Source organism: Panthera tigris, chromosome F3 (assembly GCF_018350195.1).
Source record: "Panthera tigris isolate Pti1 chromosome F3, P.tigris_Pti1_mat1.1, whole genome shotgun sequence".
In the NCBI taxonomy this organism is placed as follows: domain Eukaryota; kingdom Metazoa; phylum Chordata; class Mammalia; order Carnivora; family Felidae; genus Panthera; species Panthera tigris.
In genome coordinates, this window is record NC_056678.1 from 4,111,546 (window position 1) to 4,128,590 (window position 17,045).

Below are 17,045 nucleotides of genomic sequence, written 5' to 3' on the forward strand. Positions count from 1 at the left end.
ACCAACTGAGCCACCCAGGTACCCCCAAGTGGTTATTTTTTTTAATGTAAGGAAAGCATCAATAAAACAGGCAACTGGTGATATTACATCTTAATAGAGGCAGAATAGAGCAAAATGAAGCGACCTTTTGATTTTGGAATCCTTCCCTCCTCCACTTGAAAAAGCTCCTGTACATCTCAGCTAGGTAACTGTCCTCAAATTAGCTCCCCTTTAGGAGCCTGGATTTCTTCGCTGTAAGGATAAAATGAGGTGATGTATGGACGACTTCTAAGGCCATCTGTAAAGATAATTTTTTTTTTTTAATTTTAGAGAGAGCAGGGGAGGAGGGAAGAGGGAGAGGTAGGGGGGAGAGAGGGGGAGGGAGGGAGGGAGAGAGAGAGAGAGAGAGAGAGAGAGAGAGAGAGAGAATCCCAAGCAGACGCCACATTCAGCACAGAGCCCAATGGGAGGCTTGACCCCATGATCCTAGGATCATGACCTGAGCCCCAAATCAAGAGTCAGAGGCTCAGCCAACCAAGGCACCCAGGTGCCCCGTCCATAAAGATAAATTAAGACTGCTCTGGTAAATAGTCCCTGTGTGCTGAGACAGTCATAAAATTCTGTGCTCCAATTAAAAAGTCAACTGCCTGGTAAGAGACATTTCTCGCCATGTATTCCAAGTGGAAATTTACCTTTATTTACTCTGCTTAGGACTCTGCATGATTTCCGATTCCCAGTGTCTGTGTTTCATCAATGTTGGTATATCCTTAGGCTGTCTCTTCCCCACTGACGTTACTCTCTCCCTCTGTAACTCCTGCTAGATGTACATTAGATTTTCTTACTCTGTGATCCACATTACTTAGCCTGTCTTTTATAGTTTCTTTGTATTTTTGTACTGTAATTGGGGGCTTGAATTCATAATCAAAATGCACAGTATTCAGCTAAGTACTTCTGTCTTTAACTGTGCATGATTTGCTGCTTAATTTGTCCCATCAGCTTACTTCTGTGACTATCTTTTATTTCTAGAAGTCATATATACAGTACTACTTAAAATGTCTTTGGAGTGCCTGGGTGGCTCAGTCAGATAAGCATCTGACTCTTGATTTTGGCTCAGGTCATGATCTCATGGTTCCTGAGATCGAGCCCTGCATCAGGCTCTGTGCTGACAGAGTGGAGCCTGCTTGGGATTCTCTCTCTCTCCACCACTCATGCTCTCTTTCTCAAAAATAAACATTAAAAATAATGTCATTAACTTTTAATACAGCCATTTTCCATATTTTTTATCCCCCATTCTTTTAAAGTCAAAAAATGCTCATTCTTTTAGATTCTTAGGAGTCTGAATTGTTGTTTGCTGTTTCTGTCGACTCTTAATGCATGGTGATTTTGTAATTTTCCACAATGAGTTCCTCTGCAGTGAGGGGCTTCATTGGTGGGAGTTTTGTAAAGGCTGATTAAGGATCACTCTTTCCAGGTTGCTTTCTCCAGGTATCCCGGGTTGTGTTACCAGCCAGGGCCAGTTTTTATATTAATTCTCAGCTGAAGAAAACATTCTTATGAACCCCAAACCTCAGGGTTAATAGACCTATGGTTACAATGTCTCAGGGAAGCCTCTCTCTTCCACATAATGTCAAAGCGGAAACAGAAAAACATATCTCTTTGCTACTAGGCAGATTACTACCCCCACCTTCCAATCCATCACTTTTCCATTTTTTTTTTAATGGTTATTTATTCTTGAGAGAGAGAGAGCGAGCGAGCGAGCGAGCTTGCACACCCAAGCAGGGGAGGGGCAGACAGAGGAGACACAGAATCTGAAGCAGGCTCCAGGCTCTGAGCCATCAGCATAGAGCCTGACGCGGGGCTCAAACTCAAGGACTGCAAGATCATGACCTGAGCCGAAGCTGGACGCTTAACCTGCTGAGCCACCCAGGCGCCCCACCATCTCTTTTGAGAACAGAGATCTTCAAGGGTCCTGGCTGTATATGAAGCTCTCAGCTCCAATGCCCTATTTGGGTTCCTTGGCTCAGTCTTAACGGCCTCCTTTTCCATCCCCATGTGGCAGTTAAAATTCAAGCCCACTGGGTAACTGCCCCCACCCTGTTCTCCTAAAAGTGCTTTTGATCATACACAATATTTATGGAACATTTAATGAATGCCAGGTACTGTGCAAACACTTCACATCTTATTTCATTCCATTCTCATAGAAACTATTTTCTCACCTTACAGATGAGGAAACAGAGACATAATTTGCTCAAGCTTATGTAGCAAGTAAGTAGCTGAGATATGAACCCAGATCTCTGTGAATTTGGAGTGTGCACTGTTAATTACCATACACTGCCACTTCCTGGAACTTCTTCCTAGTGCCTAGGCTAGTGCTAAATACAGAACAGTCACTCAAGGACTGTCTGTTGAATGAATATTCTCCTCCAGTGTGGACGTCTATTATGGGAAATCCTGAGAATAATCAAGTATTTGGCAGATTACTAAGAGTAGAGACAATGTTGAGTGGTACTTATAGTCGTGCTTTATATTTAAATTATTACATTAAAATGCCAGTCTTGTTGACTGTGAAAATGAATTTTTTAGTGATACCAAGACTGAACACACTGTGTTCAATAATTGTATTTGTCAACACCACCAACAGGATGGAATCCCTCCTTGAGAAGAACTTGTAAGCTGGTGGAGAGCACAGGTACAGAACATGGTAGGCAGCAAGGCATGATTAACGAATATTTAATAGAAAAAGTAAAGAGGAAAGGGGTGCCTGGGTGGCTCAGTTGGTTAAGCATCTGACTTCAGCTCAGGTCATGATCTCAAGGTTCGTGAGTTTGAGCCCTGTGTTGAATGAGCACAAGACCTGCTTCGGGTGAGCCCTGCTTCTCTCTCTCTCTCTCTTAAAAAAAAAAAAAAAAAAGGAAGAAGAAGAAAAATTAAAGAGGAAACAGTAAAAGCTGATCAAGGATCTGCAAAGTTGGGGCGCCTGGGTGGTTCAGTCGGTTGAGCATCTGACTCTTGATTTCAGCTCAGGTCATGACAACATGGTTTGCAAGACTGAGCCCTATTGTCTGGGCTCTGCCCTGACAGCCCGGAGCCTGCTTGGGACTCTCACCCTCTCTCCCTCTCCCCCTCCCCTGCTTGCACTCTCTCTCTCAAAATAAATAAATAAACAAAAAGGATCTGCAAAGTCAAAGGATGATTATTGTGCCTTTTCTGGTAACACCAATTCACTCCAAAAATTGAGGGTGGGAGGGCAGACACTATTTTTATGTTAAAAGAGATGTTACAGAGCAGAATAAAAACAATACAAAATTCCAAAAAATCTTTAGGTTCAAACACATGACGTCATAGGATGTTTGTCTGTTGTTGGGAATAACCATCATGATGGAGTCTGAGAATAAAAGCAAATGCTTATACAGCGTTCACTCTGGGCCATGCATATACTTCCTCATATTCTACAACAATTCTATTGGGCGGTTATTATCAGCACCTCCAATTTATGGGAAGCAAACCCAGGCACTGACAGGTTAAGCAACTCATCCCAGGCCAAACAGCTATCGGAATTGGGGCTCGAACCTGGGCTGAGGGGCTCTGTGTTGTCTCTGATGGCCACAGAGAAGGTACAGTCGGAGGAAGGCCCTGAGGGGGAAGCAGCTGGACAAGTTAGGAGGAGGGGGAGGAAACTGTGAGAGTCTTTATTTTATTACCTGGCCTTAGAAAAGCCCAGTTGTGGTTTGAGATGATAGGTAATACAGATTCTATGTTATGGCATTTTCAAAAACTTCCTTTTTAAAATGCAATAAATACCGTAGTTTTTAAAGTATCCGGTGGATACTGTCCTGTGTTTGCGTATTTGTTGCTTCAGGATTTTTCACGAGTTATTTCATGCATGGAGATTATTCCAAGTGGAATTCAAGTGTCTGAAGCAAGAGAAAGTGCCACTTTTTGTGTGACCCTTACCACTGCACTCCTGAGGCATGTGGCAGGTGTGGACAAATGCTGGCTTAACTGAATTAAAACCCTGAACGAGTTTCTCTTTCACCACCTCTTACCGAAGGAAATCAGTTTAGAAAAAGTGGTTACATCATATAAGACGATATTTAAAATTTACTGCACAATAAAAACCCACAAATATTATCTGGTAGGAAATAGAAATAGAGGAGAAACTCCAAGAGTATTTTTGTCTCTGAAAGACTAAATATGATAAGAACAAGTCAGCAAATTCCAAAAAAAGAAGCATGAATTGGTAAAGAAAAAAAAATAAAATAAAAATTAAAAAAATTTTAAAAAAGGCAAAAAAATTAAATGGGACTACTCTATTTTCTGACCTGGGAAGTTCTGACTTTGTAATTATAAATCCTTGCTGCTCATGCTACACAAATGAAAGAATAAAGGTTAAATATTCAAAGAAAATACAGAAGAACTGTTTTAAAGATAGAAATGAGACAGATGGAATGAGACCAACATCAAATTTATTTTAAACCAGCTTTCTGTTCTTTCTCTTCAACTACAATTTTACTAGAAAGGTTCACCTTCTCACATTCTTGACTGGATTTCTCCACTAGAGAAAACCATAAAAGGTCATTCCATGCCCATTTAAAAGGCAAAATGAAAATGAAGAATTATGGTCGCCCATACTGAAATTAAGACATGATTTTATCAACAGGACTGTCCTTAAAGTTTTTATTTATTTATTTATTTTAATTTAAAAAAAAAAAAGGTTTATTTATTTTTGAGAGACACAGAGCATGAGCAGAAGAGGGGCAGAAAGAGAGGGAGACACAGAATCCGAAGGAGGCTCCAGGCTCTGAGCTGTCAGCACAGAGCCCGACACAGGGCTTGAACCCATGAACCGCAAGATCATGACCTGAGCCAAAGTCAGATGCCCAACTGACTGGGCCATCCAGGCACCCCTGGATTGTCCTAAAAGTTCAAAGGTGAAAGAGTATAAAATAATAGAGTGAGCTCAGAGGTCTAAGTCAAAATGGAGATAGAGTTTGAGGATTTGAGTAATAGGTATACAATAGTGGATGGAGTACAGGGTATCACCCAGACTACTGAGTTTCAGAATCACCTGAGCCCAGAGAATTGTTAGAGGGTCTACAAAGAGAATTAGCATGAGGAGATAAAAGTAGAAGGGAGGGAATAACATGGTGGGGGGAAAAAACAACAATTCTTTGAAAAGAAAACCACAGGCCCAAAATGGTGTCACTTGGGCCAAGTCCCCACACTGGGGCTTAATAACCTAACCTGACTGCCGTTCCAACCTTCCCCAGAAATGCAGTCTTAAGTGGGCAATCTGTCCCATGGACCCTCTCCATCCCCCAGAGGAAGATGAGGTAATCCACTAACAAGACCCTTCTGTCCCAGAAAAAAGGTGACCTCATCTGAAATAATCCTTTTTTTCTGTTCATGACTTCCTTCTCCTGCCTTTTAAAATCTTTCCCCTTGGTTGCCCTTTGGAGCTCCCCCTACTTGCTAGGTGGGATGCTGCCAGATTCATGAATCGGTTTCTTTATTTTTTTGGTTTTCTTTAAAATTTTATTAAGTCATCTCTACATCCAACGTGGGGCTCGAACTCACCATCCTGAGATCAGGAATCGCATGTTCCACTGAATGAGCCAGCCAAGTGTCCCATGAATCATTTCATAAAGCCCATTAGTTAGATCTTCATATTTACTAAGCTGAACTGTCTTTAATCAAAGAATTAAGAGGTATAACCTGTGTCCGAGACTACTCTATTTGAGGAGAGAAAGCACATGCACAAGAAACAGTAAGGGACAAGCCAGTAGAAACTACTGAGTCAGAAGAAAGAAGTGATAAAGCAGAAAAAAACGCTGGGCTGCTAATAGTGAAATCTACATTCTAATGTGAGCCCTGTTAACAACTTGTGTGAAAAGATTTGCAAGACACCTCTCTGAGTTTTAATTTCCTCAGCAATAAAACCATCATGGGCTCTTTAAATTCTAACTATTCATACCACTGGTTTTCTTGAATGGCTTTAAAAAAAAAAATTATGATAGTCCTTAAGCACTGACATATGGTTTTTACTTAGAATCCCACGTAAAGATGTAAAAACAGAATTTTATGTGCTTTTAACTCCAGTACAACTATTAAACCAAAACAAATCTAAAAATAAAAGTGCTTAAAACACCAATAAAATTAAAATAGCATTAATTTTCTATCATGCTGCTCTGTAAAAATTAGATTTCTGATCATCATTTGATATACTATCAATTGTGATGACCGTGAATTACTTTGTACTATTTTCTTACAGCTTATCAAAATGAATATTCTATTACTTTTTTTCCTTTTTGCACTTCTCTGTATTTTATACATCTTCTGTGATAAATCTGCATTTTTTTTCCAATTGAGTTTTTAAAAATCATAGCTTTATTGGGAAATAATTCACAGACCATGCATTTTACACATTTAGAATGCACAACTCAACGGTTTTCAATGTATTCACAAAGTTGTGCAACTATGTCACAACGCATTTTGGAGTACGGCATCAGCTCAGAACCTCCCCACTCTCATACCCATGTATCTATTAGAAGTCACTTTCCAGTCTCTCAAGTCCCTCTGCCCCAACTTCAGGCAACCTTCCATCTACTTTGTGTCTCTATGGATTTGCCTATTCTAAATATTTCACATAAATGTTATCATACAGTATGGGGTCTTTTATGACTGGCTTCTTCTGTTTAGTGTGATGTTTTCAAGGTACATCCACGTGGTAACATACTACCAATACTTCATTTCTTCCACGGCCAAAAAAAAATTCCATTGTTTCAACATTCTACATTTCATCCATTCATCAGCTGATGGACATTGGAGTTGTTTCTACTTTTTGGCTATTATAAGTAATGCTGCTATAATCATTCATATACAAGTTTGGTTGGGTTTTTCTTGTTGTTGTTGTTGTTTTCTTTTTTGAACACCTGCTTTCAGTTCTTCTCAGTATACACTGAGAAGTGGAATTGCTGGGTCATATGCTAATTTGATGTTTACGTTTTTGAGAAACCACATTTTCCTCACTTGTCATACCATTTTACATTCCCACCAGCAATGTATAAGGGTTCCAATCTCTTTATTTCGAGGTACAAAGTGACATCTCATTTGGTTTTGATTTGCATTTCCCTGATAGCTAATGATGTTAAGCATCTTTTCATGTGTTTTTTGGCCACCTGTGTATCTTTTCTGGAGAGATGTCTGTTGAGGTATTTTGCCCACTTTTAAATTGATTATTTGTCTTTTCATGGATTTATAAGTTGCATTACTTTTTTTTTTATGTTTATTTATTTTGAGAGAGGGTGAGTGAGAGAGTGAACAAGGGAAGGGGCAGAGAGACAGGGAGAGACAGAGAATCCCACGCAGGCTCTGTGTTGTCAGTGCAGAGCCCGACAGGTGGCTTGATCTCATGATCTATGAGCCATGGATGAACCATGATCCACGAACCATGAGATCATGACCTGAGCCGAAATCAAGAGTCGGATGCTCAACTGACAGGGCCACCCAGGCGAGCCATTGTTGTGTTACTTTTATACTCAGAAAAAACTTTAAAAAGTCTTGAACATACGCTGGTTTAATTACTAAGAATGTGACAGGGTTGATACAAAAACCGAGAGTGGTGTTAATAAAGAAACTGCCCCCATTCCTGGTGTACTCCTTTATCCACCTGTGGGCAGGCAGGCTGATTTATCTGGTAAATTTGGTTATAACTAAGCTTGCCACCTTCTTCCTCAAGTGAGCCCATCTGCAGAGAACACACTCTGCTCTGCTCTGCTGTTTTAGCTGGACAGGCAGCCGGGTAGGAAAAGATACGGAGAAGACGAAGGGTGAGCCAAAATATTAGACAGACGGACACGAAGGACAGGTGGGATGGGACAGGCACTTCGATGCAGACACAGACTACAGAGTTTGCAGAGGAAACGACGAAAGCTTGGCGGGATGGGAAAGGCGTGAGAAGTGGCTGGAGGCTGACTCCAGGTGTCTTGTCTGCTCACACAGCCCTGTTCCAGCTCAAATCCCAACTCCAAAGCCTTTCTCCCAGTCTCTCGGCAACCCTTCTAACTTTATTTCCCACTAGCCTTTTATAAAACCTTTCCCTGGCTACAATGGACAACTTATTTACCTCTAAAATTAACAAGGCTTTTTAAAAACAAGGTATGTAATACTGGTAAGGGTTCAATGAAATACACACTGGCACATGTTCAAATTGAATGTAAATTGGCACAACTTACAGAAAACAATTTTACGTGTAGCAAGAATAGTTTTTTTTATAATTTTTTTAATGTTTATTTATTTTTAGAGAGAGACAGAGTGCAAGTGGGGAGTGGGGCAGAGAGAGGGTGAAGACACAGAATCTGAAGCAGGCTCCAGGCTCTGAGCTGTCAGCACAGAGCCTGACGTGGGGCTTGAACCCACGAACTGTGAGATCATGACCTGAGCCGAAGTCGGACACTCCACCGACTGGGCCACCCAGGTGTCCCAACACTTCATTTCCTTGGTCAATGACAGTACGAGTGATTTTTTTTTTTTTTTCTCTTTGGCACTCTTCTGTATTTTGCATATTTAAAGATATATTTTTATACTAAATAAAAATTTTTTAAAGTTGAATAAAGAACACACATTTAAAAAAAAAATCACCAGGAATGCTAGTAGTAATCTAAATATTAATATTGTTCATTTTTTTCAAAAGAAAATAATATAAGTAAATACAAGAGTATCACACAAGTTTAGCAGATTTAAAACACACCATTTACTAAGTGCTTTCTGTAGGTTAAACACTGTGGAGGTTGAACACTTTGACATGTACTATCTTGTGTAAATTTTGGAATGTGTGTTTATCCATCATCTCAGAAGTAAGTCATTGCTTCATTTGCTCTATTTGAGAACCATCAAAGAGTTGCCTTATATATAAATATATATATATATGCCTTAAATATATAAATTTGCCAGTAACCTTGAGAAACAGGAGTTTCTACAAAGCCAGTTTTCAAGGGCACAAAGTATAGATCTCTATGGAGGAATATTCTCTAGCTTAGTTTCTATTTTTCTTTTGAACAAGAAGTAAAAACTCATTAATTCTATCATTTCCAAAGTTATTAGGAAATTTCAGTATGAGTTGAGGCTGGTATATTTACTTTTAATTAAGGCTCTCATTGTTTCACATGGCCCTTTCAATGCATCCTGCATACCTAAGAGGAAGATCATTCATTTGAAAACAATTACTTTGTGTTTTACAACAAAAGCAGTGGCTTGATACACTTGTGGAATGACTATCTCACCAAGTCTCAAAGTTCCACAGCGACATCTCACCGTCCGGTCAGTGTAGCTAGTATCATCCCAGTCGTATGTTGTTACTGGCACCCAAACAATCTCTTCGCTTCAGATGAGTCCCAGCATCTCCAACATGCCACTACCAACGTCCCATTATGTGGCCCTAACTTCCGGTCCTTTTTACTGTCAATCACTCCCACCTCCATTACCCAGTCCGAGCACATCAAGGACTGCAGACTCCTGTAATTCCGTCTGACCTAACAGTGACATATTGATTTATATCTAGAGCATACTGAAAGTTAACTGAAAGGCAGGAAGAGAGACGGGTGTAAAAGTGACTATGATTTAAGTTATTCAAGAGAATGTATTTTGATGGGGTTTTGGGAAAAGAAAAAATGCCAGAGCAAGGCAGTTTACTCTAGGTAACAAATTCTAATAAAAGGATAAACCAATAGAGAAAAAAATTTGTCCCAGAGAAGGATCCCTTATGTTGCGTTAGAAGATTGTTGGCAGAGGGGTGCCTGAGTGGCTCAGTCAGTTAAGCAACTGACTCTTGATTTTGGCTCTGATCTCATGGTTTGTGAGTTCAAGCCCTACATTGGGCTCTGCACTGATAGCATGGAGCTTGCTCGGGATTCTCTCTCCCTCTCTCTCTGCCCCTCCCCTGCTCGCTCTCACTCTCTCAAATAAATAAACATAAAAAAAAAAAAAAGATTGTTGGCAGCATACGATTTTCCCCAGAGATGTTTTATGTCAGTGGCAAGTATTCCCTAATGAAAACATACATGATAAAAAGAGACAGTACTATTACATATACTCTAGTATAGCCTAGGTCTGTGCACTCAAAGTATACTTGCACTCAGAATTTCTTCCTGACAAATCCATCAGACATCTTCAGCAGGATGAGAGATATCGATGGATTTTGACTCTAAAGTAAAGCTTCTGTTCAACTTTAATTATAGAAAAAATACGAATCTTTGAATAACTGCATTTTCCTCAACTTAAAATTTATCTACCTTTTCTTCTCTTTGGAGCATTACTACTTTTGTAATAGGGAAGGAAGGAGAGGCCAGAGGGAAGGAGTAACATTTGTATTCCTCCCCCACTTCAAGTTTATAACAGACTATGACCTGCTCCGACTTTTGAACTTTCCATAGAAGATAGAAGAATAGAAAGAAACCAAAAGGTGAGGTAAGGCAGGATATGCTGTAGTGGCATTCTGGATACCACCTCACATACTCTGAAGAGCTAGAACAGAGTGGAAACTCTCCAGCAAAGGCTGCACAAAGTACACGGTTTTATACAAAGTACTGGACAAGTACACGGAGGCTTTAGTTGTAAGACAGACATTCTTAGAATATTTGTTTCCTCAATATTGATAAGTGTTTCCTCAGTCTTGATAAGTGTTTCTGGAGCAGAATTTTTGCTTATAAGCTTTTTGCACATGTAGGTATGTATACTCTTGGAACTTGTCAGCGAAGGCAAGCCATTTTGACAAAGGTCAAAGTCTGTTGGAGTTCACTAGGGAATCCCCAGGTATACAGCTAAAAAAGGACAAAAAGCCTGTAGGCATCAAAATCTACAAAATTATAATTAAATAAGAGGTCACTTGATATAAGTAAAAACTACCTCCTGATTACATACTCTTTTATTTCGGGTGAATAAGAAATAGATCGTCCTTTGGCTAGTGAAAATATGAGCTTTGCTTGATAAAGACATAGGCGATCAATTTTTAAGCTTGAGTTCAGATGTGAGACGAAGAAGACAAACCATTTTTTCTCTTCTCAGTCACAAAACATATACGATTCACATAAGCAAGTCACAGAACCTTGTTTCTAATTCTGGCTCTTTACATCGCTTCCACGATGCTTTACGGCAAAGAACTCCACAACAATTTTTTAACTACTGGAGCAAAAGGAAGAAAGTGATTATAAGCTGTTGAAGAACATAAAGCCTGCTGACTGAATCTGGATGAAGAAGTCACAGATGGGCAGACAGCCTTTTCCTTTCTGATCAGAATAGTTTCTACAAACTTCCATTTCCCTTTTCATCTGAGCTGAATTTGAGGGAGGAAATCACAGATTAGTGGGTAAGAGTCCTTTGAAGACCTAAGTAAACTGTTTTCATGCTCCACCAGCAGGGGAAAAACAAACTGAAGTAAACTTTGGTGTTTCATAAGGTACAGAAGAAACAACTCCACTAGGGGGCTTCAGTAAATAAAATACATAGTCACAAAAATAAGTTCTCATTAAAAAAACCATAAGCAATTTTTTTCAGTTCATCTGTAAACTCTTACGATTTAGCTGCACAGTGGTAATATGTGCAGAAGGGAAAAACAGCGGAAAAAGCAATGCATGCACAAAATAAAGTCAGTGGTATGCTCTCAAATACCCAGGAACAACATCATTCTTTTTTCTTTTTTTTTTTTAATGCTATTTTTTTGAGAGACAGAGAGAGACGATCGTGAGAAGGGGAGGGGCAGAGAGAGAGGGAGACAGAATCTGAAGCAGGCTCCAGGCTCCGAGCTGGCACGACGTGGGGCTCGAACCCACGGACCGTGAGATCATGACCTGAGCCGAAGTCGGACGCTTGACCGACTGAGCCAGAACAACATCCTGGTGACCCAGGAACAACATCATTCTTTTTTTTTTTTTTTTAACGTTTTTTTTTTTTTTATTTATTTTTGAGACAGAGAGAGACAGAACGTGAACGGGGGAGGGGCAGAGAGAGAGGGAGGCACAGAATCGGAAGCAGGCTCCAGGCTCTGAGCCATCAGCCCAGAGCCTGACGCGGGGCTCGAACTCATGGACCACGAGATGGTGACCTGAGCTGAAGTCGGCCGCTTAACCAACTGAGCCACCCAGGCGCCCCGATTCTTAACTTTATCATAAAGTTTACATATTTTAAGGAAATTATTTATTTCAAAATCTGTAATATAAAAGATCTTTAAAATGTTAGTTTGCCTTCATTCAAATTAGAAACCCACAGCCACTTCATTCACTGAGTTTTCTAGATGCAGCGAACACAGAAAAAAACAGCAATTACTTAGGTAGTGGTCTTACAGGAAAAACAGGCTAAGTAATTAGGAGCATTAACAGACAGGACAGTTACAAGATATTGCTAATTCCTGAAATCTCGTAGGTACCGTCATTTCAAATGTCAAAAGGCCAATGTCAATAAAGGTGACAATATTTGTCACATACTGCTCCAGCAATTCCTCCTACGGTCAAAAGGAAAAATAAACTTAATGTGTCAGTATTTTGACAGACACGTACTATCTTTCCTTTCCACATGGCTAATGATGGAAAACAGGAAGTAGTAAGAGATGGCAGGGAGGAGTGATGTGATGGCAAAAAGTTTCCATCTCCAGACATGTTGGCACAATCTCCCAACTGTGACTAAAACAATGTAGGAAATCTCAAGCTATCATAAGATTCAGAAGTGTTACATTTTTTTGTCTTTTAGATTGCTCGGACAGGGCTTTTATTTTTATTTTATTGAGATGCAGTTGACTATTGATGTATTTCTTCAAAGAATACTATAAATAAATCATTTGAAATGCATGAAAAACAAAAGTATTCCCTCGGTAAAAAGGAATATAATTTCCCCCAAGGGAATGATTCCTAGATAAAGAAAAGCCTGTATTTGTGTGAATCTTCAGGGCCCTAAACTGGAGAGAATGCTCACAACAGTATCAAGACACAGATACACTGAGTGTAGAATTTCTGAATAAAAATATAATCCTTGGAGAGGCCACTTAAATCATTTAAGAGCTTTTTTAAAAAATGAAAATTGCCAAACTCAATTATTCTTCCTCAAATTAAAAAAACCTAAGACTAATTTGTAGGAACTATATTCTTTCTTATCCAAAGAAAATGGTGCCAATAGACAGTCATCTAGATTTAGATACAAATGAAAACACTGTATTTTCCTGCTATAATGTGCATCTATGTATGTCTCAGGAAACAAGCAACATCCAATCATTACGTATTCCCCAGGTCTGTCTCTGATCTTTTAATACTCCACACAATGCCAACACTGTGACAGCTCTATAATGACTAGATTTTAGAGGGATTTTGCTTACTGAACGGGTAATTTAAGATTTCTTTATACCATAAGGGTTGGGGAGGAGGCATATTTCTTATATTAGATTACACCAAATATTAATTAGGGCTCCAGATGAATTTTGACAATGAATTTTAATATTAAATGTAGATGTAAACAGTGCAAAGTAGTATTTGGGGAAGTTTAATAGAATATATAAGAGAAGAACAATGATAGGTCCTATTGATCCCACTGAGGTCAGTTAGCCATAAGGTTAGTTTTCCAACAGGGTTATCCCTTCGGTTTTAATAGCTCTGAACAAGAGATCGTTCCATGCAAATCACCATCCCTGTTGCAAAAACAACTTAAAGCTCGTACATAGTCAGCATGTCGTAGTTTTGTATCAAAAGTGCCGTATTTCCTTCTAACTTTATCTAAACCACCATACATGAGTTACTTGTTTGCTTGTAACCAGGCTCCTAGCATTTTTGAACCAAAAAATATACCCTTTCTTTCTGAAGTTTGCTGAAAAGATTTTCTCTTTCCTTTGACAAGAAATGCCATCATACGGAGAAGCACATTTATACCCATTCAAGCTCTCCCTACTTAGAAACACAGGTAAAGGAAACAGAGAGTCACAAAGCATCTTGACACATTGTTGACATGCAGATGTAAATAACTGTAACAATGACACCCCAGGAAATGACTGAGCACCCTAGTCATCTTACAACCTCCACCAAACATGCACTTGTCCACCTGTTTATCCTACTCAGGGTTAAGATGACTTGGAGACAGTCATCTCCAAGAGGAAGAGACTTCTTGGAACTTTCTTCCTGCACAGAAACTTCTCAGTTTGGGGAAAAGAAGAAAAGAAAAGAAAAGAAAAGAAAAGAAAAGAAAAGAAAAGAAAAGAAAAGAAAAGAAAAGAAAAGAAGCTTCTTAGTTTGACTATCACAGCACTTTAAGAAAAGGATTTTTAAACTTACCCTATTGGATTTACCCCAGACTCTCAGGATAGGAAGACATCCTAAAAATCATGTAGCAATACTGTTGCTAGGAGCTGCCCAATAAGATCCTAGCCATTTGCCAGCTACATGTGGCTACTGAGCGCTTGAAATGTGGGTAGTCTGAACTCACATGTACTCTAAGTATCAACACCAGCGAAAGAATGTAAAATATCTCATTCTCAATTTTCCAAACATTCCATTTGAAACTGTATGGTTTAAGTAACATATATTAAAGTTAATTTCACTTGTTTCTTTACCTTGTGAATGAGACTAGAAAACTTTACATTGCTTATGTGGCTTGCATTATAGCTGGATTGTCACAGACCTGCCGTCCCTTCCAGCACTGCTTACAGACCTACAGACTTAGTGCTGATAGCAAATAGGAGTATCTATCACTGGACATTTCCCAATTACAACTGCCAGTTAAAAGCCCAAAGAAAAAGCAGTTATTTGCTCGATCAGTTGATATTATCAAAAATAACTTAAGAGTATAAAAATAGAATCACTTTGCCCTGACACCATTTTAAGGAAAGATTACTTCAAAGGGGAAAAAATAGCACAGGACGCAAAAACCACACCTCTGAAGAAACTATGATGGGAAATAAGCAAATCATGTTTTTCTAATAAAGTAGATCTGAATGCTGATTGTAAGGCACACCTTTAAAGGGAAATTAACATTTCCTTTCCATTTTCCAAATTAAAATTTCCTTTCCAGTACCTAGGGCCTCAGAAAAATAAAATGTGTAAGATTGTGTCTTTATTATTGAAGCACCTTCAAGCACAAACAACCATTAGCATTATAAAAAGGGAAATAATTATCATAACCTCATGCTCCTGTCCAAAACAAACAAACAAACAAACAAACAAAAAAACCCCAAAACCCAAAACGACTGAAAAGCAAAATAAGAAACATCAGCTTCTCTAGGGCTGAGCAGGCTACCTTTGTTCCACAAATCTTATGAAATAAGAAAACATATTTTAAAATAAATATTTTGTACCACAATTTTTTTTTTATTTTTTTAACGTTTTTATTCATTTTTGAGACAGAGAGAGACAGAGCATGAATGCGGGAGGGTCAGAGAGAGGGAGACACAGAATCTGAAACAGGCTCCGGGCTCCGAGCTGTCAGCACAGGGGCCCGATGCGGGGCTCGAACCCACGGACCGCGAGATCGTGACCTGAGCCGAAGTCGGCGCTCAACCGACTGAGCCACCCAGGCGCCCCTGTACCACAATTTTTTTAAGTGTATTTTAAACATGAAAAATTCAAAATCAATTTCTAGAAGTGAACCATTTCTTCCTCTATCATGACATCTTTCTTCTTTATTTGATTTAAAAATATTCAGGCCTCCGGGACTTTTAAGGGAAAAAAATCCAGTGTATTTCGGAATCTATGAAAATATCTTTAAAAGGATAGAGGAGGTGACAGCTCATTAAAGAATCGTGGGGAAAGCTTCCTTCCGTGTTCAGAGCATGCAAGAATCACTTCTAGAAAACTGTCAATACAAAAAATGAATTTGAGGAAATTTAGATCAACGAGTCCCCACGGCTTCCACAACAGCTGATCAGATACTTTCTATAGTGTCCTAGCAAATTTATCATCCAAAAAAAGGAGGGGGGGGGCATATTTGCTTGTCAATTTCTTTATCCATTTTGAGATTCATCAGCTGGGTATAATCCTCAGACTTCAATTCGCCAGGTGATACATTCCTCAGAAACCTTTTTCTTGTGCATTTAAATAACAAGCTCAATTACGCCGCGAGCACAGTAAGCAGAAAGGATTGTACATATTTTCACAGGGTGTTGATTGGATGCGGTTTCCTGTCCTGGTGTAAAGAGTGACGGGTCAATCTCTTTCTGAGCATAATCCTTAAACACTGAAATCACTCTCAAAGAATCGAGTCTTCTAACACTGCCCAAGAGGTAAAAAGACTGCCAAAATTTCCATTAGAGCATCCTATTTTTAGAGTCCTTGGAATTGGTCTTCAGAATTGCATTCCGCGGCACGTATCTGAATAAGTTTACGGAGGGATCAAAATAAGCATCCTAAGGTCGCAACCTTCCTAAGCCTAGAAGGGGATTTAAAGCTTTCAAACTGTAATTTTTTTATAACCTGAACTTTAAATCTTATCAACACGCGAGTTACAGACGAACATTAAGGTAAATACCGGCCCAGAAGGAGGTACGGCAGGGAGACACTCGGCGGCGCTCGGTGGAGGCGGGGGCGCAGGTACGAAGGCAAAGCGGGGCCACCCCCGAGGGCGCAGAGCCAGAGCCGGGGCCGTGGGCTGCTGCCGCGGGGAGGAGGCGCGGACACCCGGGCCGGGGGGACGGGAGGCGCGCCGGCGGGCGCAGGGGGCGCGGGGCTACACCTCCCCGGGAGCGCAGAGGCGGCGCGCGGCGCACAGCGCGGGGGAGGCGCGCGGGGTCCCGGGGGCTTTCCACCCCGGCCGCGAGCCGGCCGCTGCCCCGCACCGCTCTCCCTCTCCCTCTCCTCACCTGGGAGTCGGAGGCGACCGGAGGGCTACGGCTGCGCGCCGGGTCTGTCTCCAGCCCCGCTCGCTGACATGGCGGCCGAAGCGCTGTCACAGAGCCTGCTCGGGTCTCCCGCCGCTCCGGTGGAGACACCTTCTGCTTTCCCGCCCCGCCTCTCTCTGCGCACCCTTCCCGGCGGGCCGGCGGGCGGCGGGCAGCCCGCGACCGCGGAGCATAGAGCGCGAGCGGCTAGAGAGGAAGCGCAGGG

General features: G+C 40.5%; 1 protein-coding gene across 2 annotated transcripts in view; it reads right to left on the reverse strand.

Moving 5' to 3' along the window:
- Nucleotides 1-16,920, reverse strand: part of CNST (consortin, connexin sorting protein) — a 113,427-nt gene extending 96,507 nt beyond the window's left edge. Inside the window, exon 1 of one of the 2 annotated variants that reach the window (XM_042975356.1) lies at nucleotides 16,802-16,920. The gene's annotated coding sequence lies outside the window, so the exon portion shown is untranslated. The remainder of the gene's footprint in view (nucleotides 1-16,801) is intronic. The other variant, XM_042975358.1, reaches the window with a different exon arrangement.
- Nucleotides 16,921-17,045: the final 125 nt, after the last annotated feature.